Genomic DNA, 27,673 nt, shown 5'->3' on the forward strand with positions numbered 1-27,673 from the left:
ATGAAGTTCTGTGAGTCTGGTTTGTTTTCCAGATGAGTTTTAAACCCCTTCCTTTCCTCCATGGGTCTTGGCTGAGGTCTCACTTGAGCATCCAGAAAACCCTTGGAGTTTCCAGGGAGACTTCTTAGAACCAAAGGAGTGAAGACAAAAGTTCCCTCCGTCTCTGGGATGAAAAGCAATGTGATAGAGAAATGGACTAGGGCTGGCAAGATGGTTCAGTGGGTAAAGGCTCTTGACACGAAACCTGAGAACCGGAGTTTGATCTTTTGGCAGAACCCAAAAGAGACACTGACTCCTGCAAATTTTTGCCTGGCCTCTACATGGACACTGTGGCATACCCGCATGTGCATGTAACACACACACACACACACACACACACACACACACACACGCAAAGTAAATGAATGCAAAAAAAATACAGACTAACAAAAAATATAAAAATTCAAAGGAAATTTATATAAAACTTCTGAATTTGCATTTCTTTACATGCAGTTTTCTTTAAATTATTTGTTGCCCCCTTGTTTAATGACCCCCTACGTGATATTTCTTTGGGAGAAGGAGAACTTCAGCAGCTATAGAATGAGTAGATGTATTTGAGAGCTTCTTTTGAACATTCGTGTAAAAATAGTAGTGCTTGGGACTTGAGAGATGGCTCAGTGGCTGAGAGCACTTACTGCTCTTGCAGAGGACCTGAATTCAGTTCCAAGCATCCACATCAGGCAACTAACTCCAGTTCTAGATGGCTCAGTGGCTGAGAGCACTTACTGCTTTTGCAGAGGACCTGAATTCAGTTCCAAGCATCCACATCAGGCAACTAACTCCAGTTCTAGGGGGATCTGACACCCTCTTCTGGACTCCACAGGCACCTGCATACATGTGGTATACACTCACACAGATAAACACACACACGGTCCTGTTTTGGGTTCTGTTCCTGTGATAAAACACTGACCAAAACAACTTGGGGAAGGAAAGGGTTTAGTTTACACTTTCAGGTTACAGTTCAACGTTGAGGGGAGTTAGAGCAGAAACTTGAGGCAGAAACCTGGAGCCAGGAACTGAAACAGGGGTCCTGGAGAAATGCTGCCTACTGTCTTGCTCCCTCTGGCTTGCTCGGCTACCTTTCTTATACAGCCCAGATCCACCTGCCTAGGGATGGTACTGCCCACAATGAGCTGGGCCTTCCTACATCAATTAGCAATCAAAAAATGCTCCCCAGACATACCCACAGGCCTGTCTGATGGAGGAAATTCCTCACTTGAGGTTCTTTCTTCCCAGGTGATTCTAGTTTTTGTCAACTTGACAAAAATCTAACCAGCACAATCGACCCATTGTCAACTTGACAAACAACATGCATTATTGAACCATAACCTTTCCTTTCTTGTTTATCTCCAAGATCTCATGGTAATATTATAATATAAAATGCAGTCCAACTTTTAAAAGTTCCACAGTATTCTTGGGCTGGAGAGATTGCTCAGCAGTTAAGAACACTGACTGTTCTTGCAGAAGACCTGGGTTCAAATCCCAGCAACCACATGGAAGCTAACAACTGTCTGTAACTCCAGTTCCAGGGGATCCAACAGTCTCTTTCGTCCTCTGTTGGCATTGCATGACACAGGTGCACTAACCTACATGCAGGCAATACACTCATACACTAAAAATAATAAATAAAATATTTTTTTAAAGTTCGATAGTATTCTAAAATTTTCCAAAATTTTCCACAACCTTTTCCCCAAACAATGTGGTCAGGTCCAACACAGCAGGACCCCATCCCTGCTACCAATTTCTGTCCTAGCTTGATTTCTTCTGCTAAGATAAAACACTGACCAAAATCAGCTTGGAGGTGAAAAGGGTTTATTTAGCTTGCTCTTCCAGTTCACAGTCTAGCAGTGATGGAATTAAGAGCAGGAACTCAAGGCAAGAACCAGAATATAGAGAATGAAGGCGTGCTGCCGACTGGCTTCTTCCTGTTTGCTCAGCTACTTTTCTTTCTTTTTTAAAAGTATTTTATTTATTTATCATCTATCTATCTATCTATCTATCAATCATCTATCTGATAATCATCTATCTAGAAATCACTTAATCTATCTATATATCATCAATCATCACCATCTACTACTTATTTACCCCACAGCAACCTCACTGGGAAACCTGACACAGGTCTCCTCCCTGTAGGCATGTTGTAAGCCAAAGTTAAGCCTCCCCCAACATTCACCCTCAGATAAAAGTTTAAGAACATCGGATGTAATTTAAACACCAAGTTTCGGTTAGCCGCTCAGCTAAGCCTGAGCACCTTAGAATGGAGAGCTGGAGTCTTGCTGGCCTTTTTGCCTTGACGTGCCGGGCCATTCGTAGAGTCCCACCTCAAAGTTCTTTCACTCCTTGCCTCTCCTGCAGCTCATGATGCCTTGCCCTTCCATAAGTGACTGCTATTCCTTGCTGCCTCATATGGGTCCATATAAGCACACATGGAAAGAAAGCAAGAATACCTCAGAGCACCTTTACCAGGAACACCTTGAGCACATACAACCGTGAAGATGCCGAGGATGTTCTTGCTGGGACTGTCCACTCATAGACCTTCCTTCCATTTCGAAAAGGCATTCAGAGGAAGACCTGATGCTGATTTTAAAGAATGTGATTTTTTAGTAAAAATGAATATTGAGTGGCTTGAGGTGGGAACACAGAGTGAAAACCAACCAACCACAGCATCTACAGAGAAGACAAGGGTGAGCACTGGGGGGCTTTTGTGTGACCCCAACTCTTTGATGTATAGCTACTGTGAGCACATGGATGTCAGGGACTCCGGTAGAATCCCCCACCATGCCCCCACCCCTGACAACCAAGGGGGTGTAAACAGAGGAAAAGTGCAAAAAGAAACACTCATAGTTATTCCCATCTCCCGGATAAAATATTTTCCTAATTTTTTTGCTAATTTTCAGAGGGAAATAAAAATATAGTCTAAAGACATGGATACAATTAAGTATTCAAGGTTTAGAACTAGGGAAATGGCTCAGTGGTTAAGAGTACCGACTGCTTTTGCAGAGGACCTTGGTTCGATTTCCAGCACACACACGGCAGCTAACAACAGTTTGTAAAGCCGGTTTCAGGGGATCCAACACCCTCTTCTCTCCTTTGTGTGCATTTCACCTCATGGATGCACTTACATACATGCAGACAATACATATAAAATACACATAAAATACACTTACATACATACACTTACATAAAATACAATTACATACATGCAGGCAATACACATAAAATAAAAAATAATAAATAAAATTTCTAAAAATAAATATTCAAAGTGCAAGATCATGAAGTTGGAAATGAGTTGCATAAGAAAACACAAATAACTTTGGCTTGCTACATAGTACAGTTTGCTTTAAAGTAGGACACAGCTGAGCTCTTAGCGTGGGCTTTAGATATCAGTGCCTTTCTCAGGTCTGGGGACAAGCTATGCTGTGAGGATGGGTAAAGGAGTCTCTAATAACCGAGGCGCCCTGGGAGCACCAGTGAGGGGGAGAAGTGAAAGGTGCTGGGAATGGTTTTTTCTCTTTCGATTAACAGCTGCTTAAGCAGCTACCTGGGGAATGCTTTTACAGAAAAACTCGGGTCAACCTATACCAGGTCAACTCTCTGCCTCGAAGAATGAATACACAGCATTCTGTTCAGCACAAAATGCAATGCTCTTCACCAGAAGTAAATCAATACCTGCTTTGACTGGTGCCTGACTTTACCTAACATCTACCATTATGCGGCTCAAGCTGCTTTGGCAGGACCGACTGACTGGTGTTTAGAGCAACCTACTGTATATATATATATATGATTTCTGGGACTTCCTCAGAACTATGCAGGTGAGGCAAAGGGTTGGGAGAGTAGTTTTTGACTTGGCCAGGTCACACCACTTGTTTGGAACACAGTTTCTTTCTTACCAAGCAATGTATATGAACCAAGGTACTTCAAAAGTATAGCTTCCTCCCAGTTCTAAAATAAAGCTTTGAGAGCTGATGGCAATCTTGCTCCAATAAAAAATAGTAATAACATATGTATGCAATGTTATGACAGATCCTTAATCAATGTTACTATCATTAAGCTCAACCTTGTGGACACTGAGCCTTTCATATCCTTACAACACACACAGAGGCAGCTGCTATTCTTTCCACATTTCTTTGAAGAAACAAGCTAAACAATTTGCTAAGGTAGCAGATGGCTGTGAGGGTGGGGACCCTGGTTATTTCCTGTTTCATTAGACATGAATTCTTTTCTAAATTTTATTTTTATTATTTTTATTTTATGTGTATGAGTGTATTGCCTGCATGTGTATAAGTGCACTCATGTCGTGCATTGCCCAAGGAGGTTAGAAGGTGGCAGATCCCCTGAAACTGGAGTTATGGATCGTTGTTAGTCACCATCTAGGTGCTGGGAATCGAACCTGGGTACTCTGGAAGAGCAGTCAGTGCCCTTAACCACAGAGCCATCTCTCCAGACCCCTAGATCACAAATCCTTAAAGTTACTGTTTATCCTTTTAATGTCCTCCAGTCTCAACTTCCTCCAGCCAACGAACATACACACATACACACAACTAATCAATACACATATGCAAACAAACATGCACATGTACACACACATACAAGAACACATGTGCACACACTTGCATGCACACATGCACACACATATGCAGGTGTGCACATGCACATATATACAATAGATATGCACATAAACATTCAGGCACGCACATGCACACAGACATGCACACATACATGCAGGCACATGTGCACACTTGCACACACATGCACACACAGACAAGCATGCACATGCACATACACATGCATGCACACATACATGCATACTTGCACACATACATGCACATACATGCATGCAAACATATACACAATCACACAAATACATACACATACAGGCACATACATGCACATATGCAAATAGGCACACACATGCACATTGTGTTCATACATGAACACACACATACACATTTATATGCATACACATGCACACAAGCACACATATGCTCACACAAATTCACACACACGTACACTCACATCCATGCATGTGCACACACATACTAACAGAGCCTCACCTAGGGAACACAGTAAGCAGTGATCTCTTAAAATTCTAAAACTGAAATCAAGCCCAAGCTTTAATGTACAGGAACGGTGAATTCACCCAGCCTCAGTATTCACTTATCTTGAAATAGAACCCATTACAAAAACCCACCCCCCAAGTGTTCCAATTTCTATAAGTACAGAGGTCTCAGATTATCTAAGTGTTTGGAATTATAGATGACAAGGCTGATTCTCATGTGCGATGGGTGGAATCGGTTTCATTACTTTATAGTCACACCTCATGTTCTCCGAAATTACTGAGCTGGGACAAGACAGGATCATCAAATCATTCTCTGAAGGGAACCACATCTGAATCGATATTTTATTTGGTTGGAGTCTTTGATAAGTATTGATTCATGGATTGTTGGACTGATTTTTGAGCCTATATCAGACTTGTTAGAACACACTTCTTAATTAAAGTTTTGAGGAGGACCAGAGGAGATGATTTTGAACTAACAATCACTTATTACAAAAGATGGATTTTGGAAGGAAGAAAAGATTACCTTTTAAATTTTGGATTCAAATTCAAGTATATCCTCACATCCCTGCACCACCCTATTCCAAATACAAGTAAAGGGTTCCACAATATTTGCTTTTTATCGCTAACCCCAAAAGACCCTATCAGTTGCCTTTTTATTCATACACCTTGGCTGGTCTTCTGACCTCAGCTCTTCAGATCAGTGGTCCCTGGAGGACCAGAAATGTGGGTGGAATTGATGTTCCCTGATCTCCATTCCAATCTAAACCTTGGAAAATGAAAATGGAAAGGGCACTGGGCAGGCTGACCACATACGTTAACTAACATCCCTTATTTGATCACTGGTTGTGAAACTGTTGGCCACATTGCTATAAATTCTGACTTCCTAGGGAGCAAACAAAGAGATGTGGGTAGTCAGCATCTTAGAGATCAGTCTAGTGGTATCTACAAGCTGGTAGCAAAGGAAGTGATAGAAAGATGAAGAGAGGATCTTAGAGTTCAACCTGTTGGGTACCCTGGACCAATGGTGGGAAGCACAGGAGAGGGTGGGGAGTCAAACATGGTGAGCTATTAGAGATCAGTCTAGTGGTAGTCATGAGCCATGGCTGGAAGCCGAGGAGAGACTTGAAGGACAGAGAAGCAGAGGACCTCAACATGGATTTGCCTGACAGGTATAAAATAAAATACATCCTCTACAGAGAGGGCAGGAATCTCAGTGTCTTCTCAGATGGGTGATGAGAGGTCGTGGGTTTGAAGGAGACTGGGCACTAGAACACACACCTCTCTCGGTGTTGATCAATCATTACAGTCCTATTTTCTCTACATCTTTTGCAGTCTCATGCATTTTCTTACCCTGTATGGAAGGCTTACCTAGTACTGATGAGTTCTGAAAAACTGCCTTGTCAGCAAGTCCGAAAGTTATTACCTTGTTAATTAGGGTCGCTGCTCACTAATAATTTAGCCAATAACATGGTATTTTTTTTAACAACGCATTTACTGCATTTATTTCTTTTGGCAAGAGCCATAATAAATACAGTGAAGTTTATTAATTTATGAAGCTTTTATCGAATATAAATGCATTTGCCAAGGTCCTAAATTTTCTTTGTCTCCTTATCCGTGTCCTACTGCAGTTGTGGATATACACACTTTCCCTGGCCCAGATAACATCATCAGCAGATTGAAGGACACAGTGTATAGGAAATTGTCCTAAATATATACAGGAATTTAGTAATAGAGAAAATTAATTATTCAATATGTGATGCTAAAACAATAGGATAAGGAGAAAAAATAAATTTTATCCTTTCTTCACTTAAGCACACATAACCTTCAGATCAGGACCATACAGATATTAGAGGAAGACATGGCACCATCTTCACCTTTGTATGTGTATCTATAGCACAGGGGAAGTGTGAAAACCAAGGGAGCTGTAATTTAAAAATTCTAGCTAGAAAAAAATGTCATAATATTATTGAAAGAAAAAATGGGAAAATACATTCAAGTCATATCACAAAGGGGCTGTTTTCTTACAATATGCAGACTTCCTAGAGATAGTGAAGTAAACACCAATGACCCCAAGTAAACATAGGCAAATTATAGGAACAGACAGTTCACAGAAAGTATTCATGACTCATAACTTTTTCAACCTTGAACTGAAAAGAAAATTGCAGACTGAGTTCATGCTTTGCAACTATTGCACTTGTGGCGATTACTGCTTGTTAGGCCTGTGCTATACATGTCTGAGATGTAAGCAGGAAAATTTTCTGTACCTGCCCTTATGAAACATGAATGTAACCTGCTGAGATACACACAGAGATGTCCATGTTGTAGGACATGGGGAAAGAACTCTCTACATCTTGCCATGTCTGCTTAGTTCCAACTCTAGGAGAAATTCTGCAGCCGTTTTTCAATCTTTCTTAGCTTTCTGAAGTGTCAAAGTTAACAGAAAGTCCTACAAGCACCAGATTTTTGTAAGAGACCCCAGAGAGTTTTTGTTCCATGATCACTGTATTTACTCTTAGGCACTAGGTACCATGCCTGTCCTTTACAGTGCCTGCTCCCAGTGCTTTATTTTGCCAAAAAATCATAGACATAGACAGGTGATTGACAGGCACAGGGATTTCCTCCTTCCCATATGTAGTGGCAAACTATAATATAGTCTTTTGTCTTCCTGTTTTGCTTAGCAGCAAGTCCACATCCGCTCACAGAGACCATCCTCATCCCTTTAGGTAGGTGTGTATAAGCCATTGTGTAGATAAAAGGTTGATTCAACCAAACCTAATATTTCCAGTACTTTGCTGTTTCACACATCCATAGTGGATATATTGTACATTTGTGATAGAGGTTAGGTCGTTTTCATATTTTTACCTATTATATTTATTATTTTTATTTTATTTTATTTTATGAGTGTATTGACTGCATGTGTGTAAGTGCAATGCCCACAGAGCCCATGTGTCATGCAATGCCCACAGAGCTCAGAAGAAGGTGTCAGATATCCTGGAACTGTAGTTATGGATGGTTGTTAGCTGTCATGTGGGTGCTGGGAATCAAACCCAGGACCTCTGCAAGAGTAGCCAGTGTTCTTAGCCACTGAGCCATCTCTCCAGACCCTAAGGTTAGATCTTTAAGGGAAGTTATTGAATTTTGAGGCATGTAGTACCATGATACCATCAAGGTACCATCTGGAAGTGCTTTGAGATACTTTCATGTGCCCTGGATACTGAGGATAGTCAGTATACCTAAGTGACAGAGGAACACATGAATCATCCTGTGCCTGGCCCTATGCTAAGGTCTTCATACTATCTGCTAAACTATTGCAAGGGTGGCTTTATTAGATCAAAATTACAGGAAAGTTACACTCTTGCTACTCTCTCCTTTCAGTTTTTGTTAGCTTGGTATTTGTTAAAAAGTAGAGAGACACATCAGTGTTCTTATGCCTTATGAACAAATGATGCCTACTATTTAGAAATGTGTACGGTGCAGGTCCGCTCAGGGATGAAACTCTTACAAGGGAAAACTAAGGATGCTGACTGTGCAGAAATCTAATACTCAGTTCTCCACTTTGAGTTTCTAACGCTCGGCAGGGCTGCTTTGAACGTCCCACAGGAATTCAGAAGCTCCAGAAAGTCACTTTCCTTCTTTGTAAAGACTTCTTACATCCCTCCATCCCTCCCCTCTGTCCTTTCCCACTCTCTCCATTCTTTCATGTCTAACTGGCTATTTCAGCTTAGATCAGAAACACTGCAGGTAGCACATTTAACACAAATTCCATTTATTCTGGGAAACAGTGTTTGTATCAAGGGCTTGACTAAGGGGCATATTGTGGGTGCGTTATTCTTATTTTGTAAGGCCCTGAGGACGTCAGATGGGCTGTTGGTGAGAAACAATTCCTGTTGTTGGTCCTCTCTGCTTCTGACTCTGTTTCCCAGTGCATCCTTTCTCTGCAGTTCATGATCAAGGATTCTGTCTGCTGTTCTAGTGAAGTCCCATGGAGATGTTGAGAGTCTTGACCACAGCTAGAAGCCTCATCTTCTCCTATCCATGGAGACCTGGAACTATGCTTGCTCACCCCATCTCGTGTCTTCTTCTCTTCTGCAACTGTATAGAAGAATACTGTGTAGGAACCAAAGCTTTGCCCCTGATATGACTCCCAGATTTCTTTCTAGGCTTACATGAATTTTTACTATTCCCTTAGACTGCGCTTTGTTTCACAATAATAATAACAGTAACAATAATAATACTTATTGATATGATTGACAGCTATGAAAATTTCCTCTTTTCCATATGTAGTAATATACTGTATGAATCTCAGGTATCATAGCAGGTCTTTCTGCTGTACCATCCTTCCTTCCAGGCGACACATGTAGACTGTCTGACCAATGGGGACAGTGGTAGTGGAGAGTCATTTCTGTATTTACTGGACATCTCTTCAAACCCAGTGCTCTGACTTTTACCAATTCTCCACATTTGCTTCCCTTCAAAACTCTGCTAAGGAAAGCATCACCTGCTAAAAAAGCATCATAAATGATCTCTCTTTGAACAGTGTTACTTACTGCAGGCTACATTACAGAGGAGCTCTGTGTAAGCATTTCCCAAGCCTCTTGTGTCCATCATCCATCATTCTTCCTGGTCAGTCCTCATCCTGAAGCTTGGTCTCTAGAGACAAATAGAGCTGGAACTAAATCTTAGCTTTACAAGAAAAATGAGATTTTACACTCACTTTCAACATCTTTAAAATGGGGCTAACAGTGCCTACTGGGTAGATCCACGACTGCGATTAAATGAAAGGCGTTCCCATTGCCCTGGGTGGTATAGGCGATCTGTCCTTTCGTGCTCCTGTCTTTTGAACTCCTCCTGTTCTCTCTCAGTGTGTATTCATTGCTCAAACATTATCATTAGCATCAAAAAGAAAATCAAATGAAAGAAAATATCCCACCATCCCTAAACAACCCATTATTTTCACTTTCTAGGTTTCATTTTTATTTAGCCCTGAAGGATCTCTCAGTTGTTAGTGCCAAGAAACAGTCTTTGAATGAAATTTCATATTAAAGCAAGTCAATATTCTCTGAGAGTGGCTGAAAGAAAGACTATTCTCCATTTCATTTTTAATTCTTGAGCTCCAGGGTTTGGGGTGGGAAGTGCTCAGGTGAAGGCAAGAGGCAAGGGAGGAAGAGACACAAAGTGGGGTGCCGGCCATAAAGGGAGACAGTAGCAAGGTGAAGCCGGGAGGGTCCCGGTTTGTCTCATGGAACAGAACTGAAGACGCATCCTCTCTGACACAGTCCTCTCCCTTTCTCTACCTCTGCAGTGAGATAAATTGTCTTTTCAGGTTGTGATTGTGGATTAATTTATGACTTCCCTTAATTGTCTGAGCAATGGAGGGTTAACGTCCTGGTGAGGATAAGTTCTTCTACTTTATGAGAGCAATCACTTAAAGAAAATTAGGCTGTTACTTTTTATCTCCCGCTCTTTGGCAATGCATGGTGATACCACGGGGACACTTCTGCAAGTTTCCCTCCTCTTGTCCTGGGTTAGGGACTAGATCTTTGTTTGACCTTGACACTTTGAAGATTTCTTGACAGCGGATAACATGATTGAACCCTGGAGGATTATCTTGATTATTAATTGATTGAGGAGGGTCCAGTCCATGGTGGGCGGCATCATCTCTAGGTAGGTGGTCCTGGCTAAAAAAGAAAGCGAGCTAATAATTAAAGGGAGGAGGAGGTCATGAAATTGGGAGGGGGTAGGGAGGACATGGAGATTTATATATATATAAACACCTGCAGTGGTTATTCAGGAAGCCCAGGGCATGCAACAGTAACCCACGAGATCTGGTATCTGGGGAACTTTCCCTTGTGGCCAGCCTAACACGAAGGTGTCTATGCCCAGCCTACAGCTGGATAAAAACTTCCCTATGAGTCCTTCAAACAGGGTAGCCACAGAAATAGGGTGATCAGTGACCTACGAAGCACTGTCTGACTTGACCTTTCCTAAGAGACTTAGTAAAGCCTCAGCGATGTGTTATGTTTGTATCAGTCAAGATATTGAAGATATAAAGCCAGGTTGGATCTTAAGATGTGTTAATCAGTTCAGAAGATCACTGTGACAATGCTCACAGTACCTGGATCTTCAAAACATCTCATCTACATCAGCTGCCACTGGTACTAGTTGGGGCCTCCATCAAATGTCTGGTTTCCATAATGTGGTCATTTCAAAGCACTCGTATGTTGAAATACACACTGTTTTATTATAACTTACTTTCCTTTTAGTTCTTTTTATATTACAGTTGGGGCATTATATTGATTTTTAAAAATATGTATGTAGGAAGGTTATATTACCCATTAATTCCATTTCAGACTAGGGGGGAAAAGTGCTAGAAAATATCTGTCATAAAAGTGGCTGGCCACAGCTGGGTAGAGAACAGAGGGGGAGAGCTGAGTGGCTGGAGGGTCAGTGGATCTGGGGAGGCAAGGCCAGTGCTCTCTACTAAGGCTGGGCAGGGTTTAAAGGAGCAGTTGGGATACTCTGGGGTAGCTCAGATGGCGGTGCAGAAGTGAGAAGGTGTGAAGACAAATCAGATTGTTCCTTTGATGGGTAATTTTCTAAAATGTCAGCATTACTGGGGTACAGGACTGGATTAAACCAATTAAGAAAGTTCCCTTGCTAGTGATGCTTGGGCCAGGTACCTCCCCTGGGGCCTTCGGTCATCAAATCCTCCTGTGGACATCAGCATTGTTCCTATGTGTCTGTGTGTGAGAGAATGTGTGTGTATGTGTGTATGTCTGTGAGTGTGTGAGAGTGAGTCTGTATGCCTGTTTATGTATGTCTGAGTGTGTTTGAGAGTGTGTGTGAGTGCTATGTCTGTGTGTGTGTGTCTGTGTGTGTATGAGTGTATGAATGCCTGTGTGTATGAATGTGGGGCTATGTATATATGTGTGTGTGTGAATGCATGTATCTCTGTGTATCTGTGCATATACGTCTGTGACCTTGTGTCTCTGACTGTATGTATACATGCGTGTGTATCTATCAGCAGATAGGCTAGTTCTTTTAAGCAGCATTTGATGAAGCTGGCCGGTTCCAGGCTTGCTGGTAGAGGATGTAGTTGGTAGAATAATGAGTCATTATGATTGAATAACCCATGTAATTAATCTGGGAAAATCACGAACTGAAGAACTATATTACTGAGCAGAGTGAACAGGGAGAGTCTCGTGTCCTAAGGGAATGCAGGCTTCCTTCAAAGCGTTTTTAAAATGCAGATTTCCTGTGCTCAGGTCTGATGGATCATTTTTCATTTGTCTGCCTTTCTAGCTCGGCTGAGAACAAGGTGCTTCTTTCCCGTCCAACAAAGAAATAAAAGTTTATAGGTGGTAGACAAAGAAAACCTATGTGTGCGCATATGTATTTGTGTGTATATGTATTTGTGACTATGTGCATACAGAGCTTACAGTGACCATGATCTCTTTTGATGAAAGGCAGCTGGATAAACTATAACAGAACTAGACTTGTTCTCAAGGAGAGCTGTGTACAGAAATTAAGGCAAATGAAAATGATTACATAGATAATTCAAGAAATGTAAATACGCATCATATGCTTAAACATATGTACATATGTAAACCTATATAAATTACAGATGGATAAACAGTGCAGCATAGTTTCCTTAGTAAATAGGAAAACTGGTTTCCTATGATAGATGTGACAGCCTTATTTATAAACAGTGAAGCCAAGAGCTGAGGCAGCTTGGTTAGAAAATTCAAGTGATTGAATATATGCATCTTTAAAAATGGGGAAATGGAAGCAGACTCTGGCAAGTGTATGTTGACAGCTTTTGAATTTCTGTTTTTATTTTTTAATGTCTGAACCTACTTTTCAAATGTCTTGTTAAAACTTCATAAATTTTTAGAAAGAGGAATATGCTGAGTAGGGTGGGTGCTGGGGATTTGAATTCAAGTCCTGATGGTTGCACAACAAGCTCTCTTACCTCCTAAATTGTCTCCTGAGTTTTTCAAACTGCAGTTATAAAATACATAATATCCTTCCCCCGCCCCAGGATAACTTCAACAGACACAGCATAGTTGTTCTTATTGTAGAAGCAAACTTTTAAAAATCTTTCAGAATTAGTGTAAGAGCTGGTTGCATGGTTTATGGTTCAAGTACTTAGCAAACATGTTGGCACTTGAGATGTTTTTCATGGTGTTTGGCCGCTCACAGACATCAATGCATAGTCAACAAACCCCACCATGGGAAAGTAGGCCTGAGATGCGAAACATTGTTTGAGTCCTCAGATTTCTATACTGTACTTACCACTGTCATAATTATTAGTACCTGCCATGCCCACCCTCCCTCTGGTCAGGGTCCTATTCCTCTTTAGTCCTCTCTCTGCCATCATTTAAAAAAATTCTATGGCTGGAGAGATGGCTCAGTGGTTAAGAGCACTGACTGCTCTTACAGAGGACCCAGGTTTGATTCCTGGTACCCACATGGTGGCTAACAACTGTCCGTAACTTCAGTTTCAGGGGTATCCAATGCCTTCTTCTGAATGCCTCAGGTATCACACAACATGGGTGCATTTACACATGTGCAGGCATAACACTTGTACGCATAAAATAAAAATAAATAAAAAAATATTTTTTTAAAATTCTAGTTTCTTCATATGAGAGGCAATGTGTACCACTTGCCTCTTTATGTCCTGTACTTTAAAAATTGGGCCAAAATGAACAGTGGGTATGTTCTCACCTGCAAGCTATACCTGAGCCTAATTGCCAGAAAGCAGATTCCTCCCATCATGCCTTGCAGCCTATTGAGCACATTCAAGATGTAATTGAAAACAGATTTAGCAACACCATTGTCTGGGAGCTGGAGCACTGTCCTGGGAATGGGGTGTTGTGTGTTGTTACAGTCTTAATCTCGGCTGACACTCCTCCCTCTTATCTAATAAAGTGCAATGCTGCACCTTCTGTAACTCTATCATGATAATTAAAGGGGAGACATGGCTGTGCCAGGAGAATCTAAAGGACATTTAACCACAATTAAGTGCAAAAGTGATAGTAGGTCGGAAAAGTCGGTCTTTTTCATTAGAGTAATCATGTGCTTATCTGATTCATTTATGAACTCACTGGATGAACCGTCAAGAACAGGGGATCAGAGTCTTGAATTCTGAGGTTTTCCTTGTAGAAAACTGGTATTTAGCTCTCCCACATTGTTCTTAGTGTTCATGAAGACAGAAAGAAAAATGGACTTCTGATTCATCCATGGTGAAAAGGTATTAGTAGAGGATGTCTTGTCAGGGTAAGAGAAGTGTCCTCAGGCTGAGATTGAGGTCAGGTTACAGAACGGAGGAGACCCCTGGCTTTGCTGTTGGCTAGCATTTGTCACGCCTCTCTAGTGTCCTCATCTAGGAATGGGCTAATAAGTCATCCCTCATCAATTTGTTGAGATTATAGGTGGAGAGTCCGTGACTGCCTGGCCGTGTTTCATCATCAAAATATAGTTGTTTGAGAAGCATTTATGTGGGATGCTGGGACTCACAAGAGTAAAAGAGGCTTGGCCCCTGTTCTTCCAGGGCAGCCTGTCTGCTGACCAGATTCATCTCTGCTGCTTCAGAAACCTTTTATTTTGCATCGGTTCTGCAGCAAAGCATCACATGAACCCGTAGAAAGAATGCTGAGTGGAGAATTTGATCCTAACCACTGAATCAATATGTGCTGGAATCTTTGGTGCTTCCCTGGGCATCCAGTTGCTTCAGCCAATGTGAGCCACTGTGCGCCAAGGCTCCAGTGTGAGCCTCATGAGAGTGAGGGCTCCAGATACAGCTAAAACGTGTCACGCTTCTGCAGACACACAGAAGAGACAGACACATGAGCAAAGAGAAGAGATTTGGAGTGACACAAACGGTCAGTAAGATGATGTGGGCTGGAGTCACAAAAAAGGAAAGCATTGCAGTGGAATGAATCTTGTTCTCTGGGTCACCCCATGGTTGTCTGAGGTTCTCAAAGCTCTTCCATGGCATCCAACAACTGACTATTTCTGTGGTAATGCTGAGATCTGCTGCTTTTGCTGGGTTCTCTCGAAGGTGTTCAGAGATATGGTAACACCTTTGCTCTCATGGCCCTTGGAATATGCCAACTTTGGTGCTTTCTAGAATTACTTTAAGTAGTAAGTTCAGGATAAAATATGAGCATTTTCTGGGTATTAACTCAGTAGGTTTTCAAGACTTCTACTGTACCCTTAAGGACAGGTCATAACTAATACAACCTCATGACCAATGATTACTTGCCAGATCATAATTTTGAGACTTTTCTTCATGTATGTGAAAATACAGCAAGAAACATATTTTATTTTCTTATGATATTTTAAAATATTTTAACTATACATAAAACATATGTTAAACTTTTGTGTTTTATATAAAACATAGAATTTAGTATTTTATTCTAAAAATATTTTAAATTTTTATTGAGTTTTTAAAATTTCATACAACATTTCCTACTTAAATCCAGAACCCCTCCCCAATCCCTGCCTCCCCTGATCCCCCCACCAAACCCTACGCACTCTGGCATACATGTTGAGTCCTGTTCATTCAGGTGTTTATACCCAAATATCCTTCAGTGTAAATGTGTCCACTGGAGTCTAGTCAGCCCATCCAGTGGTCCTATGTAAGTCATACTCTCCGTCACCCAGCAGCAATCAGTCTTAAATAGTTCTCAATCTAGTGCTGGCCTGCCACCTATTTCTCACCTCCCATTTGGACCCTTGTTTAATTTTTAAATAATCAGCTATTGGTTTAAAAATGATAGATCAGAATATCTTTCTTGGGATAGGCAAGGTGGCACCTGCCTTTAGTCCCAGTCCTTAGGGGGCAGAGGCAGATGAATCTCTGAGTTTGAGGCCAGTCTAGACTACATTGCAAGTTCCAGGCCACTCAGGGCATCATAGTGTGAACTTCTCTAAAAATTAACAATAAAAATAAAAAAGCCTTTGCAACTCTCAGTCAAACTGTCTATATATAAGGTTGATAAAAAGATGATTTGGGAGTGTGGAGAGTGTTCTGATTCATTGGAAGGAGAGCTCTGGATGAAAATGTCAACAGGAAAGAAAACCATGAGCAAGCTCTTCCCCTGGGTCTGGTGGTAACAGTGATTAGCTTTGTTGTGCTGTATGAAACAGAGAATTTTAAAACAGTGTCACAATTTCACTTGTGTGATTTTGAGGCCAGTATTTCACATTTCAACATTCAAAGCATTGAATATCTTCATGTAGCTATAAAGAGATCTTTAAGAATGAAATATTGCTATTGCAACTTCCCCTTCCTAAATTTTAAAAATTTATTCTTTGAGAATTTCAGACATGTATATAATGTATTATGATCATTTCCTCTTTCCATCCCCCCACTCCCCAACACATCCCCCTTTCAACTTCATGGTAACTTTTTTGTTGTTGTTGATATTTTTTAGTACTTTTATTTTTTTTTAATTTAATACATGAGTATTTTATTTGCATCATTTCTACCCCTCCCAGTTCCCCTCCAATTCCTTCCATGTCCCCACCCCCTCCCTCTCAATTTCTTGCCCTATTCTTTGGTTATTATTTTATTTTTACATACACACATATAATATCCTGAGTCCATTTAGTGGTGATCATGTGTATCTATATTTAGTGATGCCCACTTGGGATTAGATAACCTCTCATGGAGCTCATCCTTAGAAAAAAATGATTCTGCCTCCTTTAGAATCCATTGATTACTTGTAGCTCTTCATCTTGAGATGGGACCCTGTGACAGTCCCCCAATCTACCTTGGCATGCCAACTGGTTTTGTCCTTAAGCATATTTTACCACACTGTGGAGATCGCATTGGTGAAGCTTCCCTATCATGTCTAGAACACGTTAACTAGCAACAGGTGTCTTGTCCCTCCGGCTCTTAGATGCTTTCTGTCCCCTCTTCCTTGATGTACCCTAAACCTTAGGTGTAGAGGTTGCACTGTAGATGTATCAGAGCTGGAAACCCCACAGTCACTTATTCTGAGTTTTACCAGTTGTGGAACTTTGTAATAGTCTCCATCTCTTGCAAAAAAGATGCTCATTTGATGAGTGGTGACAGCTATACTTATCTTTGAAGATAATGATATATATTTAGAATATGGTTAAAAATTATATTTGTCCAGGAAAGTGGCAGTGGTAGATTATTCTTCAGGGTCTATGACCTCTCCACCACATGTACTATGTTTACAGCATCATGCGTGGATTCCCTCCTACTGAGTGGGCCTTAAGACCAATTAGACAGCTGTTGATTACTCCCAAGATAAAAGTGCCACTATTGCACCAATAGAGATAGCTTGCTGGGCTTGTCATTGTTGTGGTTCATAAGCTTTGCAGCTGGGTATGGACACTGATTGGTTTTCTCCCTTGGCAGCTGGCATACTATCTCCTGACACTTTGAGAGCTAATCTTCTAGGAGGAGGCTTCCAGGTCAGGTCCAGCTCAATTGTTCCAAGTCATGTGCTCAAAGTATGTCTTGTCTTCAGCAATAGGAGTTTATATTCAAGTTTTGGGAAAAAAACAAGAGTTGTGGCAATAGCCTATATTATTCTGGGAGGGCTGTACAGTGGGAGAGAAAGGAAAGAAAGATAAATAATACTTAGGTGATGTGAAAAACCAAATGAAAATATATTATTTCATAAATCTACTGAAAAATATACCACACACGCATATATACATACACATGCACATATATGTGTATGTGTGTGTGTGTGTATGTGCATGTGTATGGCTGAAGGCTATATAACAAAATTCATAGTGCTAAGCAAGGGAAACCTCACTTCACATTGTCAGAGTATTCATGTTCTCTCTTTAAAACAATCCATTTTGTCATGTTAATGCTACCCATAGGTACATGGGTGTGGGACCATTCAAAAGAGCATGGGCCACCTATTGTGGCCACAATTCCAAAGAAAAGTGACTCTCCCCAGCAGTCAGCAGCCACCAATATCTCCTCAGTTAGGGGTGGTGCCTCACACGCCCCTCCCCACTCCATGGCTTGCTCTTATAACTTGTGCAGTTTACCACAGCTGCCGTAAATTCATGTTACAACTTTTTAAACAAAGCATCTTGCAGGTGGATTATTTTATAGCATTATCTGGAGAAATCCCCATACCAGCAGAATACCTAAGTAAGGTATCTGTGTTAAATTAAAGGGTGAATTAATACCTCATCTAAGCCTGCACTCTTGCCTGACAAATAGATGAATCTAGGCTGGTCTGCATCTACCCAGCACCAGAGCAAGAATCATCTAAGATGCTCTTCCATGTGAAACCTCAGCAGCAAACTCATTGGGATGAAAGATCAAAGGTGCTGAGTAACCTGTTTTGAATCTCGTATCTTATCTTGGAAAGCTGTGCTGATGTGTACACACAACCATGGTGGCTGGACCTACAGAGGCCCAGCACAAAGAAAAGCAGAACCACCAGATAGCTTCAGGCCACTGTATTCCCTCCTGTGCACTGCCAGTTTGAAAAAGTCAAACCTGCTTCAAAGTGTCCTGTCAGTAAGGATAAAAATTATTATATAAAGTACCTATATATTTTTTAGCATTCAATATGACAAAATTGGGAGTTTGCACAAAACACTATATTCTGAAAACCCATAATTGCCTCAAGGAAAAGCCCTGGTGTAATTATTTGAGATGGGATCATCTAGATAGCCTTTTAATGAAACATTTGTTATACTTGAAAGAATAACTGGGCAAAGAACCAACGGGTGTTCAGGCTTTAGTCTTTTATAAACATTTTATCCAAAAGAATGAATAATGTTGTTGTTCAATCAAGGGACAGTATCACAAGGGCATCCTCCTTTGGATTTGTGGCATCGGCATATTATATTGTGACATGTGATATAGAACATCTTTGAACGGTATTAGAGTGCCAGGAGTGTATAATTTTGAGATCAATCTTATGAACTTTGAGAGCAAAGAGAATCAAATATTTAAATGTAGAGATGCCCGATGACAGAATTTGCAGCCAATGAGATAAAATTTAAAGTTTTCAAGTAAAAAATAAAAATATTGGAAAGTTTCTGTCTACTGCTATGAGCTTTGTAGTCTTCCATTGCTTCAGAATTAATTTTAAAATTACATTTATTTATTTGTTTAGTGTGTGTGTGTGTGTGTGTGTGTGTGTGTGTGTTGCTAGGCATTGAATCTGTGTGTGTCTGCACATGTACCACAGCACATGTGTAGAGATCAGAGGATAATTTGCAGGAGTCAATTCTCTCTTTCCACCATGTGGGTCTAGAATATGGAACTCAGGTTGTCAGTCTTGGTGGTAAGCACCTTTACCCACTGAGCCATCTTGCTGGCCCATGTAGACTTTTTTTGATACACTAGATAGTGACTATAGTGTTAAATAAAATAAGCCTGACTCAGAAAGACAAATACCATATTTTCTCTTACACAAGAAAACTTGATTTTACAAGCAAAGACAAAAAAGCAGAAGGGGGACTATTTGTGGAAGGAAGGAGATCAGACTGAGAAGGGGATGGGGACACGAGGCGGTGATGGGGTGAATATGAGGAAAGAAAGTACTTTATACACACATGAGAAACTGTCATGATGAAACCCTGGATGTGTCAGGCTTGGACCAGCACATGTGGATTTGATCCTGTTCAAATAGAGATTTCTTCTGAGCCTGAGCTGGACCAGGATGGAGTGCTGTTAGGGCAGCGTTGGAATGGGATCCCACTTGGAATTGTAGGGAGGCAAGATGGAGGCAGTGTTCCTTGGGGAGTGCATGGACACGACTGTTTGGTGGTCCAGGATGCTGAATGCAGGATGCTCTTTCTCGTATTTCCTTTCTTACTTTGCTTTCTGAGTCTTAAAGTCTTTGCTGTTTACCAGAGGCTAGGAGTTGCATCTTCCTGTGGCAGGGCTCAGACCAGCTGCACACAGTGTTTCAGCCCACAGCTGTTCTGTGCCCCAATGTCCTAAACTGCTCTCCAGTAGTAGTTCTTACTCAATTGCCATCCTGGGAGATCCTGGATTTATTCTGAAAATGAGAATTTGAAAAGATTGTACGCCTGGTACCACCATCAAGATCATATTGCCAAACCTTTGTCCTGAAGATAGACCTAGCTTTCCTTCACATCTGGCAAAGTCAGAGCTTTTAAACATGTTTCATCAAATCAAAGGTTAGTTTTTTGAACAAATAAGCACAGGTTACCCCAGGTTCTTTATTAACATTGTATTTGTGGAGACAGTTGTATTATGCAAAATACTATAGGAATTCTATTCTAATTTAGTAATCATTCGAGTCCATGTATTCAGTGTGACAGCGCCATTAATTATGCTGCCGTGAGTGTAGAGAACATGGGCACTGCCAGGGATAAACACTGCTAGAGAGCACATCAACGTTTTCAAGCTACTGAGAATAAATCGTAACTCTACACCTTGTCTTTAATAAAACCGGAAGCACTCCAACTTGATGCATGTTATTAAACAATGTCTGAAACAGTATTTATTATGCAAAATGCACAAGTAGGCGATTTGTCAGGAAGAACTCTTCTTAGCAGGAACCTGGTTTAGTTACCTTCTGCTGTCTTTTTCCTGGTGGCAGCGTGCAGTCCTCATCCCATGCCTCTGCCTCATATCCTGCAAAGCTGCCAATTACCTTGTGCTTATCTGTTGCAAGCTATGTTTGTGCAAAGGGAGGATCAATTATTTGTGGGCAGAGAGCTAAGGCTGCTGCAGTCCTAATATAGGATGCTTGAGCATCCTGCTAATAGACTGTATCAAAAGATGATGTGTGGACCAGAGGTGGCATGTTTCAGAAGTCTGGGCCTCAAAGAGAAAATTAGGCTGTATTTGCAAACTTTAGTGCTATGTAGGTGGCATAAGAATTCTCTAATATTGATAAAAAAATAAGGTAGGACTTTTCCTTTCATCCACACAGCCTTTAGCACACACTGTGGATTTATTAATATTATTGACTTTTCCTTGCTGAATTGTAGGTGTGTGCGTGCGTGCGTGTGTGCGTGTGTGTGTGAGTTTGTGTGTGTGTGTGTGTGTGTGTGTGTGTGGTGTTTGCTCTGCTTCCAAATGGTACCAACAGCAGGCAAAGTTAGACAGGAGCTGTGTTCTGACCCTTTGCTTGCCATGACCAGCCTTTTATGAGGTTGGGCTTCTTGATTTTCATTAGCACAGGGGGTTTAGAGCCCAGGTGGGCAGAGAAAGGTCAGCATCTGTCACCTCGGTATATATGGAATACTTCCGGTCCTCTGAACAGGGCTTTTGCTTGTCAAGAACAAACCATGCTGTTCTCTGTTCTGATGTTCATATAAAATAATCCAAATAGCCCACTTTCAGATTAGTGTTACAAACATATTTTCAGATATTTAAAATGTTTTAAATATACCTTCCAAAATGAAGATTCTTCTACAGAAAAATAATCCCAAATCTACTATTAACTGTTTTGTGGAATGGAAAAAGAACAGACCTCTTCCGTTTGAGATGGTTCTCATACACGTAGGCGAGGATTACCACTAGTTTGATTTTTTTGTTTGTTTTGAGACAGGGTCTTCCTGTAGCCCCAGCTGGCTTGAAACTTGTTATATAGACCAGGCTGGGCGGCATCTCACAGAGATCCGCCTGCCTCTTCCTCTGCCTCCTGACTGCTGGGATTAAAGGTGTATATACCATGCCTGACTTAGTTTGCTTTTTAAGTAAACCTTTTAGAAGTATGGAAAACTTACCAAAATCACAGAGTCCCTCTGCTGCTTGCTCTCTCATGGCTCTACTGCTCATACCTTACATCACTGTGGTATATTTGTTACAGCTAAGGTGCCAATGCTTGTACTCTTCTCCCTATTGATTTTCAACTTAACCTGAGTATCTCTTATTGGTAAGACACTGTTCCAGTATTAGGAATTGTTTTAATATTTACTTATAATAATTTTCCAAATCAGTTCCATCTTTCACACCAGCACGTTGCTTCCCAGGTTGACCGTGGTTTGCTCCTTAGCGCCTTGTCACCTGTCTTTCTAAGTAAGTGCATCTGGGCCCTGTGTTTTCCTCAGGCCCTTAGGTCTCATGTAAGGATGAGGGCCACAGAAAATGAGCGAGGTTTCAGTTCTGGGATAAGAAGGTCGCTATCGAGACAGGACACTTAAAAAGTCTCTTTGTTCCCTCCATCCCCAGCATGAAGCCCTGCATGTCCCTCCCTCCTCTCCTCCCAGGAGAACACTCCCACTTTCCCTGCCCCCTCACCCCCCCACAGCATCTGTCCCTCACTATTCTGCTCTTTCTTTTCCTTTACTTCTGTGTTTCCTTTCCATTTTCCTGGCTCCTAGTGTTACATTGGAATATATACTCACATATATGGGATTGGTGTTATGATCCGCAAATGAGGGAGAACATACACTGCTTGCTTTTCTGTGTTTGTGTTACTTGACTTAGTGTAACAGTGTCTAGTTTGATCCATTTACCTGCAAAATTCAGAATTTCATCTTTTCTTACTGCTTGTAGATGGACCACATTTTCATTATCCATTCTTCAGTTGAGGGACATTTACGTTGTTTCCATTTCTTAGCTATTGTGAAGAGAGAAGCAACAAACATGGATGTACAGGTGTCTCTACAGTACGATGAGTCCTTTGGGTATATGCCAAGGAGTGGTATAACTGGATTATATGGTAGATTCATTTTTAGTTTTGTGAGAATTCTCCACACTGCTTTCCACAATGGTTGTACAAGTTTGCATTCCCACCAGCGGTGAATGAGCGTTCCCTTGTCCCCACATCCTCACCAGCATCTGATGGTTTTGTTCTCTTGATCTTAGCCAATCTGACTGGGGTAAGATGAGATCTTAAAGTGGTTTTTATCTGCATTTCTCTAATTACTAAGGATATTGAGCACTTTTAAAGGTGTGTTTTTTTAGCCATTTTTATTTCTTCATTTGAGAACTCTCTCTTTAGGTCTATAGCCCATCTTTTAATTGGGTAATTTATTTTCTTGTTTCTTTGTTTTTTGAGTTCTTTGTATATATGGATGTTAATCCTCTGTCAAATGTGCATCTGCTAAAGATTTTTCTCCCACTTAGTGGGTTTCCTTTTCACTTCCTTGGTTGTTTCTTCTGCTGTACAGAAGCTTCTTAACTTAATGAGGTTCCACTTACTGATTGTTGACCTTAATGCTGAGCAGCTGATTTCCGAGTTAGAAAGTCCGTTCCTATACCTGTATCTTGGAAGCTATTGCCTATGTTTTCTTCTAGGAGTTTCAGAGTTTCAGGTTTTATATTGAGGTCTTCAATCCATTTGGAGTTGAATTTTGTGCAAGTGAAAAATAAGGATCCAAATTAATTCTTCTACAGGTAGAGATACAGTTTGGGCAGTATCATTTGTTGAAGATGCGGTCTTTCCTCCATTGTCTGTTCTTGACACTTTTGTCAAATATCAGGTGGCTGAAATTACATAAACTCGTGTCTGGGTCTTCTATTGTGTTCCATTGATCTACAAGTCTATTTTTGTACCAGTACCATGCTATTTTTATAACATAATCTGAAATCTGGTATGGTGATCCCCAGCATTGTTCTTTTGCTTTGGCTATCTAGGGTCTTTTGTGATTCCATATGAATTTTAGGATGATTTTTTTTCTAGCTCTGTGAAGAATGTCATGGGTATTTTGATTGGCATTGCACTGAATCTGTAGATTGCTTTTGGTAAGATGGTCATTTTCACAATATTAATTTTATCAATCCATGGTCATGGTACATCTTTCTATCTCTTAGAGTCTTCCTCTATCTCTTTCTTTAAAGATTTAAAAATTTCACTGTAAAGATCTTTAATTCTTTGGTTATGTTTATTTCTAAATATTTTTTGAGGTTACTGTGAATGGGAGGGTTCCCTTGAATGCTTTTTCTGATTGGTTGTTATTGGTATATAGAAAAGTTACTGATTTTTGTAAGTTGATTTTGTAACCTGCCACTTTACTGAAAGTATTAATCATTTCTAGAAGTTCTCTGGAGGAATTTTGGGGATCTCTCATGTAAAATATATTGTCTGCAAATAGTGATAATTTGGCTTCTTCTTTTCCAATTAGCACTCCTCTAATTTCCTTCTCTTGTCTTGTTGCTCTTGCAAGAGATTCATGTATTATATTAAAAAAGGAGTGGAGATAGTGGACAGCCCTGTCTGGTTCCTGATTTCAATGGGAATGCTTCCAGTTCTTCCTCCATTTAGAATGATGTTGGCTGTGGGTTTGTTGTATACAGCTTTAGTTATGTTGAAGTATGTTCCCTCAAGGCCAATTCCATCTAGGACTTTTAACATGAATGCTTGTTGGATTTTGTCAATGGTCTTTTCTGCATCTATTGAGATGACCATGTGATTTTTATCTTTAAGTTCATTTATATGTTTTATTACATTTATTGACTTACATATATTGAACCATTCCTGCATCTCTGGAATAGAGCCAACATGATTGTAGTAGATGATGTTTTTGATGTGTGTCTAAATGTGGTTTGTGAATATTTTGTTGAGTATCTTTGCATCCATGTTCACTAAAGATATGGGCCTATAGTTTTCTTTTTTTGTTGTGTCTTTACCTGGTTTTGGTATTAGAGTGATATTGGCTTCACAGAAGGGATTTGGGAGGTCTCCCTCTGCCTCTATCTTTTTTAATATAAAATAGTAATTGCAAGAAAACAATCTCTTTGTTCAGTCCACATATTTCACAGAGGAGAAAACTGAGGCCCATTGTGGTGAGGGGACTCAGCCAAAGTCACACTGAGCTGGTGGCAGGACCTGGACCAAAGCCTGGTCTTTTAATGCCTCAAAACTTCTTGCCTCTGATAGCATTTTCACAGTAATGCTTTTATTCCATTTATTATTTATACCTGGCCTATTTTTAAAAAGCACCAGATCCAGTCACTCTGTGATGTACTGAATATGATATAGACTACTGGATCCTTTGTGATTTAAATGATTTAAAAACACAAATACTGTTCTCTTCTATAATTATTTAGTAAAAAATGTATCACATTAATGTTGACATTATTTGATGTCTTACACATAGTAAGTACGCAATTAATCAAAGTAACATATATGCATCCTGCTAATTTGGATTTACCAGCAAGAACTTGGCACACAGGCAGGAGACTGCTGCACAGGTGGATGAGGGGGAAGATTATGATCTTTGATTCATAGCTCTGGAAGAGGCAGGACTCAGATATTGTAAGATGAGGATTGGTTATTTTGACATGTGATTGACTCTATAGAACAAGAAGGGTTACACAGGTGTTTGTGTGTGTGTGTGTGTGTGTGTGTGTGTGTGTGTGTAGGTGTGTGTAGGTTCATGGTGGGTATTTTGCCTTCTCTGAGTCTTAGCTGCCTCACCTGTGGGGATGAGAATACTGGGGAGTTGCTGACCCTGTCACATGAGATATATTGATAAAGTACTTTGAACATTCAGTCTGGCATGAGTGTTACTTGTCAATACCATTTAGAAGGAACTCAGCATTTAGGACAAGTTTACTGAAAAATGCTTTGAGGCTCCCTTCTTGATCTCCAAGCTATTCAAAACCCTCAAAGTAGTTCTACATGTATGAACCATAGCTTCCAGAGGTCAAGACCAAGCCATGGTCAGATAAGAAAAGCAGCCTTTGTACAGAGCAGCCTGAAATACACCATCACACTCTCCCATCCTTGGAGAACTTTACTATTGCTTGTGGGGCTTGTATCATTAAATGTTGTACTGCTCCAAGCAAGATGGAGACACAGCCTTGGCTTTGCCTTCCTGCCTGCGAGCTGCCTCTGTACACCTCTCTTTCTGTGTGTGTGTGTGTGCATGCTTGTGTGTGTCCAGGAAACCAGAAGAGGTTATTGGTGCCCCTGGAGCTGGAGTTATAGGTAGTTGTGTGCTGTCTGACACAGGAGCTGGGAATAGAACTCCAGTCCTCTGAAAGAGCAGCAAGTACACTTAACCACTGACCCATCTCTCCAATACCCATCTTATCATTTTAAAATATGGCCTGTTGTATATTTCATTTTATTAGGCTCCATTTCATGCTCCCAAACCTTAAGCCCTGAACCCATGTCCATGTTGAGAACAGTCAATGGGATATGACTCTGGGTAGAAGTTCTCAGAGAACTGACCCATGGTAAAAGCTGAGTTTAGTTTTAGACAGTTTTAGACAGGGTTGAATATATAAGAGTTCCATACAGTCCGGTTCCCAAGTCAGATATAAACTGATGATCAGGAAAGAGACCTGTACAGAGGATGTTCAGCTTAGAATGACTTAGTCTAACAAGATATTAGACTGACTATGTGACCTCTGAGGGTGGGAGACAGTATGGTTTAGCAAGTAGTTATATCTTTGGCAGGGCAGGTAGTGTTCCTTTCTCTTCATTTGTTCTGGTACTTTTATGCATTTAATTAAAAAATGGATACTTAGCTGGGTGTGGTGGCATGTGCCTTTAATCCCAGCACTCAGGAGGCAGAGGCAGGCAGATCTCTGTGAGATCAAGGCCAACCTGTCTATAGAGAAAGTTCCAGGCCAACTGAGGCTACAGGGAGACCCTGTCTCAGAAATACTTTTAAAAAATCATTTCTTTTTGAGGGATATAAAAGGCTGAAATTTGGCGCTGGAGAGATAGCCCAGCAGCTAAGAGTGGGTACTGCTCATGGAGAAGACCCAAGTTCAGTTCCCACACACATCAGGTGGCTTACAACCACCTGCAACTCCAGCTCCAGAGGATCTGATATCCTCTTCTGGACTCTGTGGGCACTGCACTCACATGTGCACTTACCCCCACATGGGCACACATACATACATATTTTTTTTTCATACTTTTGTTTTTTAATTTTGTGAACATAAGGAAACATTACATGCAACATTGCTATATTTGAGGAATTATGTCAAGAAATTCACATCTTCAAATGACATTGTGAAAATTAAACTGAGAAAAACAATTGTAATTCCCAAATATTAATTAAATATTAATTACTGAACAATAGCTAAAACATCTATCAATAGAATTTCAAGATCAAACTCTATTGGACAAAATGAATCTTATAATTTTCAAAATTATTTGGGAAAGGATGACATTAAGAACATTTTCTACCTGATACATGTTATTAATAGTATATATTAGCGTCCCACATAAGGGAAGTTACTATCCTGTTTTTGTGGGTTTTTTTTAATTAAAAGAAGCATTTCATTACAACAGCATTAACCAATTCAATAACATTTTTCTGAGCTAGGGTACATCTCTTTCAAAATTGGCTGTACATTTCTAGGTTTACAGATGAATTATTACGCTTATATAATCTTTTACTCATTATAAACTCTATAAGACATCAAATTAAATGAGGTTCCAACGTTTAAAAAAGATCTCCACTGCATTGTCAAAACACACAGTTTCATACAGAAAAATTCATTTCAGGGCTCTTGACATTGAGACGTTTTCACATGCATTTCTAATCTCTATATACATGATTATCACTGGTCACAGTCACCCACCTTCTGAGCTCCTCGGCATCTGAGCATGAATACAAACTCGTCAGGTAGACAGCCTTCCTCTCCCACTAGAGCCTCCATACTCTGCT

Source organism: Nannospalax galili, unplaced genomic scaffold (genome assembly GCF_000622305.1).
Source record: "Nannospalax galili isolate Female #2095 unplaced genomic scaffold, S.galili_v1.0 scaffold213, whole genome shotgun sequence".
In the NCBI taxonomy this organism is placed as follows: Eukaryota; Metazoa; Chordata; class Mammalia; order Rodentia; family Spalacidae; genus Nannospalax; species Nannospalax galili.